This window comes from Arvicola amphibius, chromosome 7 (assembly GCF_903992535.2).
Source record: "Arvicola amphibius chromosome 7, mArvAmp1.2, whole genome shotgun sequence".
Taxonomy (NCBI): Eukaryota; Metazoa; Chordata; class Mammalia; order Rodentia; family Cricetidae; genus Arvicola; species Arvicola amphibius.
The window spans coordinates 46,480,574-46,494,418 of record NC_052053.1 but is presented as its reverse complement, the minus strand read 5'-3'; the positions used below and the strand labels follow the sequence as shown (position 1 = coordinate 46,494,418).

At 46.1% G+C, this 13,845-nt stretch overlaps 1 protein-coding gene and 1 long non-coding RNA gene across 6 annotated transcripts in view; both read right to left on the bottom strand.

Annotated features, from left to right (window-relative positions):
- The window catches only part of Tsc1 (TSC complex subunit 1), a 55,167-nt gene extending 50,162 nt beyond the window's left edge, over window positions 1-5,005 (bottom strand). For 2 of the 5 annotated variants that reach the window (XM_038336269.1, XM_038336273.1), the window contains exon 1: window positions 4,910-4,986. The gene's annotated coding sequence lies outside the window, so the exon portion shown is untranslated. Of the gene's footprint in view, window positions 1-4,909 lie in introns of all 5 variants that reach the window. The other 3 variants (XM_038336270.1, XM_038336271.1, XM_038336272.1) reach the window with 3 other exon arrangements.
- A 1,612-nt stretch (window positions 5,006-6,617) lies between these two features.
- Window positions 6,618-12,165, bottom strand: LOC119819983. The gene is made up of 3 exons (XR_005286310.1): window positions 12,028-12,165; window positions 7,441-7,755; window positions 6,618-7,245 (listed from the first exon to the last, which is right to left on the bottom strand). It is a non-coding gene; the product is annotated as an uncharacterized LOC119819983 (long non-coding RNA).
- Window positions 12,166-13,845: the final 1,680 nt, after the last annotated feature.

The following is a 13,845-nucleotide window of genomic DNA, read 5'->3' as shown; positions in this document are numbered from 1 at the left end:
CTTCCTCAAAATACAAAGAAACAAAAAGTCAGGGGGAGGGGCGAGAGGCAGGCAGGATCCTGAGCATGAATCTTAGGCAATGGACCTTTGAGGTGATTCCAACACCACTAAAGGTCAAGAACCCAGAGCCGGGGACAGGAGTTTGGGGCTTCTGGAGAGATGTCTCAGCAATTAAATGCACTAGCTGCTCTTGCAGAGGACCCAAGTTCAGTACCCAGCACCCACATGGCAGGTCACAACCAAACAAAACTGAAGTCCTCTTCCAGTCTCCTCGGGCACCTGGATGCATTTGGTGCACATACACATACTCAGGCGCACACACACAGAGACATAAAATTTTTAAAATAATAATCATAAAATAAATCTTAGTGGGTGTATATGTGTTAGAGAGAGAGAAAAAAATTTTAAAATAATAACTATGAAATAAATTGTAGTGAAATAAGAGAGAGAGGGAGGGGAGAGATGCAGGGAGAAGAAAAGCGGTGAAGACAGATAGCAAGAAAGAATCTATATACAAAAACCTTGGGAAAATATAACAGGTTCCACCAGTGAACTTTCCCTACCTACCATCTTTCCAAAAAATGTTTTTAATAAAGCCTAAGTGTGTAGGTTTTGCTGAGATTTTGTTGTTTTGTTTTTGCTTTTAATATGTATAAGTGTTTTGCCTGAAAAATATCTGTGTGCCACATGTGTGCCTGGTTCCTGCAGAGGATAAAAGACTGTATTGGATTCCCCTGGAGCTGAAGTTACAGGTGGTTGTGAACCCTCATATTGATGACAGAAATTAAACTCAGGTCCTCTTAACCACTTAGCCATCTCTCTAGACTCCAAATGTGTTTTTAAGAGCAGTAAGCTATTTAAAATGACTGGTTGGGCTTTAAGCAAGGTTCACAAAATCTCTAACACTGTTTCCAAAATCTCATTATCTATATGCATTTTGGGGCGATAGGGTATCACCTGTAGAAAAGGAAATATTGGCCCACAGGTGTTTACAGACCTTAAGAAAAGATTTGCTTTGGCCCCCAAAAAGTTTAAAAACCACTACCCAACTAGACATGACTGTGTATACCAGTAATCCCAGAAATGAGAAGGGAAAGGCAGGGCAATTAGAAACTCAAGCAAAGTCTGGCCTATATGGTAAGTCCAGACTAGCCTACATTTTATGAGCCCCTCAAAAAATAAACAAACGAGTTGGAGAGATAGTTCAGTGGTTAAGAACACTGGCTGCTCTTCCAGGGGACCCGGGTTGAAGTCCCAGAACCCACATGACACCTCACAACTGTCTGTAACTTCAGTTTAAGAGGACCTTAAAGTTCCGATGACAAAACACTAATACACGTAAAAGAAAATAAATAAATAAAAATAAAAAACTAAAATCCCACTGACCTATGGGTTAGTTTAGGAGATCAGCAGACTGTGCAGTTTATCTTAATACAACATTAAATACTTGGCTTCTGAAGCCAATCAAACACAGTTCATCTTCCAGCTCAGCAAGTCTCAGAATTCTTTCCTTTTCTCCCCAAGGGTATAAGAAAAGTAAAGGGGGACCAGATACAAAACCACTTAGATGTGCTTAGCACATAACAAACTTTTATAACAATGTTACCACTAATAGTTTAGTTTAACTAAATGTATTGCAGAGTAGAATACTAATTTAGCAGCCCAGCCATTTACAAGCAGGTATTTGAAACACTGGTAAAACCATTCTGTAACTTAAAACTGATACACTTCAAATTTGCTACTGTTCTCTGTGAGGGACACAATGTAGCACAAATTTAACCACTGCAGGCAGAAGAGAACTGCTTTTGTCCTTACCACCTGCCCTGCTCTATCTCATCACCAGACTAAGATAAAATCAAAAGCATCCTGACCCTATGACCCTATTTACTTACATCATGACCTATGAATTGTAGGTCAGTAACCACCATGCCTTGTTTGGGGATAACGCTGTGCATTTAAGGCACTTATTCATTAGATGTCAATCTGAACTCATTTGGCTATAAAATGTATCGTTACTTTTACTATTTCCTTTTATACCCCCCCAAAAGAGAGGGGGGACTAGAAGAAACTGAAAATGACAAGGTCCTAAGGTCACATATCTTTTATAAGTGTGTATCTTTTTATTCTTTCTCATTAAAAATTACATTAAGTCACTAATTTTTAGCAACTACAGACTTAAGAAGAGAAAAAATAAACTCAAATTACTTTACAGGAAATCTCAGTGCAATTTAAATGAGTTATGCACACCAAAAAAAAAAAAAAAGCAATGATCAGACGCTTTAAAACACACATATGAGCAAAACAACAACAAAAAACCTCAACTATTTCATATACTTTTCTTTTATGCCTGAAGTTACTTATATATGACCAATAAGACTTGTCTTTTAAAAGGAGATTTATAAGAGAAAATAAAGGGAACCACTGTTTAAAGGATAAACAAGCTCACCCTCCCAGCTGGCCCAAGAGTCACTCGTTTGTTATCTTTGTCATTATAGAACTACTACCATAGAGTGAAGACCAAGTAACATCGGTCAGCAAGACTTCCAGTCAAGAAATCTGGCATTCAAGGATATTTAATCAGTTCTGGGAGAAACTAATGTTAGTTCAGTATGGCACTGGAATTAAAAAACAAGCATACCTACAACCTAAAAAACTTTGAAAGAAGACAGCACTTACAGGTCGAGCTACCTGTGTACAAAGCTTAAAATCCACCCACAACTACACGAATAGGCTAGAAGATAGCTTAAGAAAGCCCTCTACAATAAATCATAAATTGAAAAAAGCAAATAGCCAAAATGATACTTTAAGCCTATGATCACCTACCTTTGCAGTGCAGAGAAGCAGACTTCTTCCAAAACAAACAAACAAACACAGGCAGGGTATCTATCCTCAAGGACAGACTATGTAGGTATACCGACTATGGGGTCAGATGTTTGGGTGCACAGAGGTTCAGAACTAGTTTGGGATCCCTTGCTTCTGGCAGTTGTGCTCCCCTGCAAACATTACAATTCTGATCAAACTGTTGAGTTTTATCTCACAAGTGAAACCAGGTCTGCACAGAAAGCTTCACATCACAGCAGCAAAAGAACCAGACGACGAGGCACAAGACTTTACACACTTCAGCTTAATGAAAACATGCAAGAAAGCTGAGCCTGCTTTCTTAGAACTAGGAATTTAGGGACATACCAAGTGTTCATGACACTAGGAAATGCATGAAGCAGAGAAAGCTTACATCATCTGCCCTTCTAGACCCATGATGTAATGGTGTTTTTAGAGAAGATATTAACTTTAGTAAGAAGGTATTTTCTGTTTACATCCTCTATAAATACCCCTACATTTACACCAGGTGGTTAGAGAAGTCTGAGGAGCCTCGTTTGCCTGATGTATGACTGTTAAAGGGACATTTCCTTACAAAACTCTAAATCGGTTTTCCTATTTGCATATCCCAGGTTTATTCAGGGATGCTCAACTTAAGAATCACAGGTGGGCTGCTCGGTAAATCAGGGCTCCCAGAAGACTAGGCTCTATGATGCTTCCCGGGATTTCCCGCTGTACCTTCCCAGCCTGTTTGAATGCAGATGACTCCAACTTGATCATAAAGTTATAAATCAAAGTATCCGGGAAGAACATTAGTCTATTTTAGTACTTTCATAGCTTACTCTATGTAAAATGAAGGGCTAATTCTACACTTTTTTTAAAGCAAGGGTTTGAATAATTTTTTTTTAGTGAATGTCATCGGTTTATAGAAAAACACAAAATACTGTGTAATCTAATTTGAACTAACAAGATCAAGGTGCTACAAGAAACAAAAAGCATAAGACATACAAGCCAAAATGCACCCTGGTTTAAAGTTACACGCACAGACCTTGGCCAAATGATTAACTAAATCACTTAATAATAGGCCAGTTTTAATCAAATAACAGGCAAATGAAACCAGTCGGTCCTCAATTCCAGTGCTGTCCCAGATGAAGGGGGTGTGACCTTGGACAAATTACCCCAATCTTTCCAGACCTCAGTTTCTTCACCGAGGGAGACTGCAGATTGCTTCTCCTTTGTCCAGCTGCAGAAGAGAGGATGGCTGCAAAGCACTTCCAACAGTGCCCGGGCACAGAGGCAGTCCCTATCCCCTCAACGTTAGCCGGTTGCCGATGACCGCACACACACCCCCGCCCACACGTCCCTCCCATCCCAGATTCAAAGCGCACGAAGCCAAACTCTTTTAACCCCAACACAAAGAAAGTGCTTCGATTCCACAAAGGTGTCTGGGACTCCAGGCGCGGGGCCCTCCCGTTCCTCAAATGAATGAATGAGCGTCCGGCAATGGCTGGGCGAGTAGCTGTCCCTAACGAGCACCTCTGCCGACTAGAAGGTAACTGTCTCCCAGCATCAATTAAACACCCACAAGTGCACCCGGAGCCAGGCACGCCGGCCGTGCACACTCTCCCCGACAGAGCAGGCGCTGGGCCGTCTCGGGCGCCCACGGACGGCCTTCATTCATTCTCCAGCCGCAGCGCCAGCGGCTGCCGCGGAGTCTCGGGCCGCGGCCCCACCCCCAGGTCTCCCGGCTCGGCCCGGGGTCTCTGACCTGCGCCGCGCACCCCCGCGGGAGCTTGTCAGCGCAACAAGCGAGGGGGGCGGGCGTGCGGGCCCACCACAGACCCGAAGCTGCAGCCATCTGTCTCTTCCGACGTCCCAGGCCCGCCTCGGCTCCCCGGGGCCCCGCCAACCCTAGCCGAGCCCCGCCGGAGCCAGCGCGCGATGAGGGCGAGGGAGACGCTCCCTGATCCCCCTTCCCCGGACCCCCGACTCGGCCAACGCGCCCCGCAGTGCCCCTCAGCCTGAGGTCACGCTGCCAGAGCTGCCCCGAAAAGCCCACAAGGAAAAGAGGGGGAAATATCCCCGTACTCACCCACCGTCTACTCCCCCTCAGCTGTTTACCTCACAGTCCCTCCAGCCTACAGGGCGCCGCCATCTTGGACGCGCAGCACCTCCCCCTGGCGTGATGCGTCCCCAAACGGCGGAGGCCTCCGCCATGAAAAAGAGTCCCTATCCGTGTGCCTCCTACACCCAGAGCTTAATGCCCGATGGCCAAAGTCATCTGCTTCCCCAGATAGAACAGGCTATCCTACTTGTGACGATACAAGCTGGCCTAGAAAAATAAAACCGAAAGGGATGTTTAATGTGGGGGCGGGGACGGCGGAAGGATCGCGAAGGTGAAGGCCCACTGAAGATCTTGTGACTCTGAAGGAGGCCGAAAGTAGGACCGGCACGGAGGGCGGAGCCACTCGAGCGACCGAGGGGTGGGGCGGGGAGGGGCGGCCACGTGACGGTGACAGGCGGCGCGCGCTGGGAGTAAGCTTGGGCACAAACAAGCGGACCTGGCGATGTGCAGTGGGAGCGCGGGGCCATCTCATACGGGCGCCTCTACCTTTGGCACCCCTGCCTCCTTTGGGGTCTCCCAGTGTGCGTTCCTAGTTCCCAAGGAGCCGCTGTGGTTGGCGTGGATGGACGGCCTGTCAATCACAGCAGAAGTGAGCCTGCAGAGTGGCTTCACATCTAGTGACTTAGAGAGGCCAGCCCTAGTCACAGGAGGCAGTTGGAAAGTCGGAATACCTTGATTTACTTGCAGGCCGTGACATGTTGTAGAGTCTTTTCGAGCCTCAGTTTCTTCCTCTGAAATGGCGAATTAAGGAAGCAAAGAGATCCAGCGTGCGAAGTACTTAACACTGGATCTCATGCCTAATGAGTGCTCACTGCAGGATGGACAGAGAAAAACTTTCTAGAGGAACATCAGAATGTATTTGATGTGTTCGATTTTTTATTAGCTTTTATTTACATTGTTTTTATCTTTTTTATATTTCTTTTTTTGTTGGTTTTTTTTTTTTTTCAGGGTTTCTCTCTGTGTAGCCTTGACTGTCCTGGAACTCTCTCTGAAGACCAGGCTGGTCTCCATCTCAGAGATGCGCCTGCCTCTGCCTCCCAAGAACTGGGACTAAGGACATGTGCCACCACCGCCCAGTATTGCTTTTTGTTTGGTTGGGTTTTGATTTTTATTATATTTAAACTTACATAATGAGCGATAGTGAAAGATGACAGGCAGAAACTGTAGAGACCGCTCTGCCATTAAGAATATTTGTTGCTCTTGGGCTGGAGAGATGGCTCGGAGATTAAGAGCATTGCCTGCTCTTCCAAAGGTCCTGAGTTCAATTCCCAGCAACCATATGGTGGCTCACAACCATCTGTAATGAGGTCTGGTGCCCTCTTCTGGCCTGTAGGCATACACACAGACAGAATATTGTATACATAACAAATAAATAAATAAATAAATAAATAAATATTTAAAAAAAATATTTGTTGCTCTTGTAGAAGACAAAGGTTAGGGTCCCAGAACACGTAACTCCAGTACCAAGGATCCAATGCCCTCTCCTGACTTTCTTGGGAATCAGGAATGCACACCTGAACATACATACAGGGAGGCACTCATTCATATACGTAAGATGATGATGATGATGAGAAGAAGAGGAGGAAGGATGAAAGGCATCCAAGTCAAAATAAAAATGAAACACAAAGCAGTTAAATGTGCAGAAATGTGCGAAAAAAAGTACAAGGCTCAGTAGCACTATGGAAGTTTTTTTTACTCTGAGGCAGGGTGTCAGGCTATGCAGCCCAGGCTAGTTTTGAACTAGAGATTCTCTTGATCAGTCCTCCCAGCTGCTTGGGCTGCAGAATTGCAGAAGCACACCACTGTCCTAGTTCGCTGCTGCTGATGTGATGAAGACCATGACCAAAAGCAGCTGAGGGAGGAAAGGTTGATGCACATGTACAATCATCATGACGAGAAGTCCTAGCAGGGACTCCTGACAGGACTCGGAGGAACGATGCTTCCTTGCTTACTTATGGCTCCCTTAGGTTGGTATTTTATATAATCCAGGACCACATGCTCAGACAAGACACCCACAATGAGCTGAGCCCTCAACTCCAATTACACCAAAAAATGGAGGCATTTTCTCAGTTGAGATTACCTCTTCCCCGGTGACATCAAAACTAGGCAGCACAACTGCTTACTCTCAGCTTGGAGTTTACATAAAAGCTAGTTTTTGTGAACTAGAAGTGGAAGAGGTGGCTGCAAAGAGAATGACATTCCAGACTCAGGGATCCAGAAGAACATGACCCTTCCAGCAAGAAAATGCTTGGTGAGTTGTGGTAATAAGTTTAGGGACTTACTGGGTCCCAATTCGAGACAGCCTGGAAGAAGAGAAAAGGTGTTTGAGTGAACACAGTGAGTGGGGGCTGTCAGGACATTGACGCCCCACATGGGCTTTGCTAGGGCTAATGTGAGACGCTTGGTGGGGTTCTCTATGAGGATTAGAGAAGTGTGCTCTTTCTAGGCCACTGGCTGCACGAGCAGAGTTCAGGATCTATCTTGCCCTTCTCACGTACCTCCATCTCTCCTGGAGTTCTTTGCACAGTGAACAGTCTTTATAGATGACATCTTGGGTCACTGGGAGGGTAGGAATGATGCTGGGATGTCGCTAGTCTGCTTTTGTCACAGAGGCAGATGGAAGAAGTTCTAGATCCCAGCCGGAGTTTGGATGCAGGTTTCCACCACCATACTCACTGGGAAAGTCTTCGTCTCCTCACCCACACAACCAAGGGTGCTGCCGAAAGGAGTGGGAGCAGAGCCCGTCTGACATTCAAATGTGGAAAGTGCAGGGCCTCATTCCGGCTTTGTCGGCTCCGTTAGTCCTGTGTTCGCTGTGGGCAGAGCATCCATTAGTCCTCAGGGCTGGTCCACCAAATGCCAGATTCTTCAGCTGCCCAAGCACAGGCCCTTGGGGGAAGGTTCGGGGAAAGAGGGGAGGGGAGGGCTCGCAATTCTCTCGCTTTCATTGGTCCCTAAGCCATTTCATAAGAGTGGATTCTTGCCTCACACCAGTGTGAGGATTCAAATATGCTCAGAGATTGCTGAGACCACCAGTAGCTGGGAGACTTACAGTGACTAAGGAATGGAGTGGGGGAACCAGAAGGCCCCCCTCCCTGCCCTGCTTCCCTCGGCTTGCTGACCTCATGGGGCTGGAATGTTGTCCTAGGAAGGGGGGAAAGTGAGGAGCTGAACTCAAGGATGCTGGCTCTCAAGAGAGGCCACATTGTTACTGTTTGCACAGGGTCTGGAAGAAGAACCATAATTGTTACCAGGATATGGACCACAGGGATTGCAGAGAGGAGGCCAAGAAGGCAGGCAGAGATAGACAGCCTTGCCAGGAACTGTTTTTACCAATCTGAGCTTTCCTAGATTGATTTTTATTACTCAAAAGCTGTTCATCAGACCCGTCTCTTTTCACACAGTACCCTAGAGCCTGCTCCCTGTGGCAGGGGCTTCCTCACTGTGTCCTATGTGGGCAGATGGTGCCAACTTGGTGCCTACAGCAGGCATCTGTCACCTTGGTCTGGGCAGCATCTCTCCTCTCTTCTGAGGAGCTGAATTGCCCTTCCTCTGCTCTTGGGCTGGTGGCCCTGGCCATCACACTACATCCCAACCACCAAATACAGATCAGGCAGGCCTCGCCAATAAAAGATGCCTATCATCTAGCTAAACTGATTGGCCCCTGCTTGAACATGTGACGGGAGCTATTGTATAGAACTATCCTGCCAGCACAACTGCCTTCTTTCTATGACCTGTGCCTGCCTATAAAAGACCATCCCATCCATGGATGTGACTTGGCACTCCTTCCTAGAAGGAGTGAGCAGAGAGGGCCACTGGAACATCACCTGAGTATCTAGCTACTCCTTCCAGCCAGTTGTATGCTATTTACTCTAGTTGCCCGTGGCTTGGGATCTCAGAGAAGGGTTAGAAAATATAAGCTAGGAAGACTACAGGAAAAGGGTTCCATCTACACAGGCATGGAGGAGCCATCTTCTGTGCTGGGTGCAGACCTTCCATCATGACTATTGTAGGGTTACCCACGCTTCTGCTTGTAACCCCTCACCCAATGCTCTCGTAAGCCTAGTGAGCTCAATGGTTCACTACAGTGAACTTTTGGTGGAGCCTAACTTTGGTTTGTTGTTGAGTGTTTAGAAGGAGGTTTAGGAAACATTGCTTAGTCTCCCAAGGAGAAAATTCTTGTGAAGGAGTCTAACCGATAAAACTGCTTCCCTGGTGTTTCAATACAGGTATGCTAAAGGATATAAGGTATGCTCTTTCTTCTGTTGACTAAACCAGGACAGGGAGTCTGTGGCCTCTCATTTTCTTTGTACTGTGTAGCAAGCTGTCCAAGAATTCTGGCCTAAAAAAGAGTCACCAAGGGCTTAGGAGATCATTTTTGCCATGTAAGCATGAGGGTTTGCATCCAACCCCCAAACCCACATGAAAAAGCCAGGCATGGTGACACACCCTTGTGATCTCATCCCTTGAGGCAGAAGAGGGCTGGATAGAAAGGCCATACAGAGCTGGTCCCTCAGCCACAGCTCCACAGCATCCTGGACAACAGAGAGGAAGCCACCAAAAGTCTTGCTGGAGGAGACTAGATCCAAAGCCCTACAGAGAAGAACAGCTGTAGGACACAGCCCATTGACTGTGAGGGCCTGGCTGTGCCTCCTGCTTCAGTGTGGGATAATACAAACGTGTTTCCTCAATCTGTTTCTTTTACTGACACTGGCTTCCGACAAGCAGCTCAGGCCTCCTGTGACCAAGAACCTTGTCTTTGCCTAGATCACGTTTGTGAGACTCAAGCTCCAAGCTGGTGGCTCTGAGGAGGTCTTCTTGGGACCTCCATGATAGCACAAGATAAGGGCTGCTCTGAGCTTGCCCCTATGCCCGTGTGCACTTCTGTTTCTTCATTCTGGCTCTGTACTCACGGAGAATGTGGTATGGGTCAGTCTCCCACCTAATTTATTTGTTTCTGCTGTTCCCAGTCAGTGGGACAACCCCCTTTAAACAACTTAGGTCAAGGTAAAAACCTGGGACAGGGCTGGGACTGCCCCTTCAGAGAATAGGTGACCAGCACCTATGTTGGGTGACTCACAGCTCACTGTAACTCCAGGGGATTCAACACCTTCTGTCATCCTTGGACACTTATACTCACATGTGCACACACACACAAATAAAAACAAATCTTTCTTTTTTTTTTTTTTTTTTTTGGTTTTTTGAGACAGAGTTTCTCTGTGGCTTTGGAGCCTGTCCTGGAACTAGCTCTTATAGACCAGGCTGGCCTCGAACTCAGAGATCCGCCTGCCTCTGCCTCCCAAGTGCTGGGATTAAAGGCGTGCGCCACCACCGCCCGGCAAAACAAATCTTTCTTGAGAAGCCTGCTTTGAGATAGTATACTTTACCCCTGTGTTAGTAACTTTTCTTCTGCTGTGGGAGACCACCATGACCAAAAGCCACTTGGGGAGGAAAGTAATTTATTTTATCTTACATCTCTTGAGTTCACTCTATCTGTGGTGGTTTGAAAGAAAATGGCCCCCAAAGGGAGCAGCGTTATTAGAAGGTATGGCCTAGTTAGAGGAAGTGTGTCATTGTGGAGGTGGGCTTTGAAGTCTTCTATGCTCAAGCCATGCCCAGTATGACAGTTAACTTCCTGTTGCCTACAGATCAAGATATGGAGCTCTCAGTTCCTTCTCCAGCACCATGTCTGCCTGCATGTCACCATGTCCTTCCTAATGATAATGAACTAAACCTCTGAAACTGTAAGCCAACCCAATTAAATGTTTTCCTTTATAAGAGTCACCATGGGGCTGGAGAGATGGCTCAGAGGTTAAGAGCATTGCCTGCTCTTCCAAAGGTCCTGAGTTCAATTCCCAGCAACCACATGGTGGCTCACAACCATCTGTAATGAGGTCTGGTGCCCTCTTCTGGCCTGCAGGCATACACACAGACAGAATAGTGTATACATAATAAATAATAATAAAAAAGTCACCATGGTCTTGAGCCAGGCAGTAATGGTACACACCTTTAATCCCAGCACTCAGGAGGCAGAGGCATGCGGATCTCTGTGAATTCAAAGTCAGCCTGGTCCACAGAGCAAGTTACAGGACAGCCAGAGCTACACAAGAAACCTTGTCTCAATCCCCCTCCCTCCAAAAAGAGTTGTGTTGGTTATGATGCCTCTTCACAGAGATAGAAACCCTAACTAAGACACTGTGACTGAGGGAATTCAGATCAGGAATATGGATGAATACTGCTTACTGACTTGCTTTCCATGACTTGTTCAGCCTTTTTTTGTACGCCTCAAAGCCACCTGCCTAAGGATTGGCACCACTCACAGTGGGCTGGACTCTCCCACATCAATAATTAATCAAGAAAACACCCCACAGGCTTGCCTCCAGCCCAATCTCATGGAGACATTGTCTTGTGAAGCTCTCTCCCCTTAGTTGATTCTAGCTTGTGTCGAGGTGATTTTAAAAACTAGCCTTAACATATGAACAATTATTGCTTTCTAATTTAAAAAAAGGGGGGGGAGATAAAGTTTAAAAGCCAGAAACATGAGGACCAACTCTGCTGTGAAAAGAATCCCTTCAGACAAAGGCTAAGATGGAGATACAGAGAGAGCCAGCAGTGCAAGAGCTACTTTGTTATATGTCATAGCAGTCATACAGCCCCAAGGTCCTGCCCAGTGCTGGCTGTTACCTTTCTTTGCTGTTATGCCTCTACTGTAAAAAAATCCCTTCATGAGGGATTGTATCCCTCAGCCTAGAACCTAGGAGTTTCTTTTAACTTTTCTGACAAGATTGTGGGTAAATTTGCAGCTCTTCAGAGGACCTGAGTTTAGTTCTCAGTACCCAGGCTGGGTGACCAACAATAAACTATTACTCCAGCACCAGGGAATCTGAGATCCTCTTCTGGCCTCAGCAGAAGGCATATACTCAGACACACACACACACACACACACACACACACACACACACACACGACATATACATAAATAACATAAATCTTTACAAACATATACCCTGTACCTGGTGATTTATGTTTTCATCTTATATTTTATTTCTAAATAGATTACAAACCCAAACACTTACTGTTTTTACCTTAAAGAAATCAATTACTTGCCGAATGTAGTGGCACACACTTTTAGTTCCAACACTCAGGAGGCAGAGACAGGTTATTCTCTAAGTTCAACACCAGCCTGGTCTACAGATAAAGTTTCAGGACATCCAGGACTACATAGAAGAAATCATGTCTCAAAAAGAAAGATAGGAAGGAAGGGAGAGAGAGTGTGGTGATGAGAAAGAGAGAGAGAGAGAGGAGAGAGAGAGGAGGAGGAGGAGTGAGAGAGAGGAGAGGAGAGAGGAGAGAGAAGAGAGGAGAGAGAGAGAGAGAGATCATTGTCCCATACCATTATGGATCCTAGCAAGTCCAAACCTCTGCAGGGTGTGTTTCCAGGTTAGCAAACAGAAAAAGCAAACGCTTGCCAAGCAAGTCCGAAGGCTAACTATAAACAGATAATTCCCCCGAGGCCTGTTGGAGGCAGGCCTAGCTCTATCAGGCTCTGCCTTCAGTCTCTGCCCTCCAGTTTGCATGACGCCCGCCCACTTTGGTGCTGGTAATATCTTCTTTGCTCAGTAGTCCACTGTTGTAAATGCCATTCTTACTCTCAGTGCTCTCACAGAAAGTCTATCCAGATATGCCTGATCACAGTTGATCTCTCAGAAGTAGCAAGAGAGCCTCATGAACATTAAGAACAGAGGGACGGAAAGTTCAGGGGCTAATTATAATACCATCCAGCGGGTGTTACAATAAACTTAAGCAAAAGGCAGGTGTTATAGCACACACACCCAGCCACCCTCTCTTGCTCATGGAGAAGACTTCAACCATGGAGAAGAGCAGTTTAGTGAAGAAAACAGAAGACTGCTCAGGAACAGTCCAGGAAGAACAAGAACGTGTGTGGGGAAAAGGCAAGAATGCCAGAGCAGTTGGGACAAGAGGTGGCATGGGCGACATGAATTAGAAACCCATAGTGTTCCGAGGTTTTTCATGTGTACATACAGCCTTCAGAGGAACCCTATCCAGTAGGTGTAACTTTATAAGAAACTGAGTCACAGAGACTTGTCTCAGTCACCAGTTAGTGGGCCTCCATAGGGATCACTAGAGAGGTGAGCAGGCCAGGTCCTTAGGAGCCCAGTATGTGAAGACATTTGACCTTGATGTCTGCTGGGGTGTAGAGAGTGGACAGAGGAGTCAGGACCATTTTTTACCAGATGGGTGAGCTCATTGGTGAAAGACCCCATCAAAAACAAATGAACTAACATGGAGATGGAGAGAGGAAGATAATTGAAGTCAACCTCCGGCCTCCACATGGGCATAGATGGGCTGAACATGGCGGTGTGTGTGTGCTGAATTCTAACAGGGCCGCTGTAGAAGAAAGTCTCTGAAAAAAAATGTTAAACAGAAAGAGCCAGGCATGTCATGGTGGCAGTACTACCTTTAATCGCCCAGCACTCTGAGGCAGAGGCAAGTGGATCTCTATGAGTTTGAGGCCAGGCTTTTCTGGAAAGGCAAGTTCCAGAACAGCAGAATGCTACACAGAGAAATCGCTGTCCTGAAAAGCAAAAAACAAAACAAAAAAAGAAAGAGAAGAAAAGCTTTGACAAACCGTGACAGTGAGTGGCAGTGCGGAGGCTGGCTAGGACAGCTTAGAGAACGTCTATCTTCTCTGTGTTCATGCAGTAAGTAAATAGCCTGTTTTTAGGAGAAATATACTCAAATGTGGGTGAAGTGTCATGGTGTCTGTATTTTCAAACTGCTCCTATCAGAGCTAAAATGCCCGGTCCGCAGAGAAAAGGCCTATTTGGCCAATGTTATGGCCTAATGTAGATGTTGGATATGGAGGGCTCAAAACATGCAGC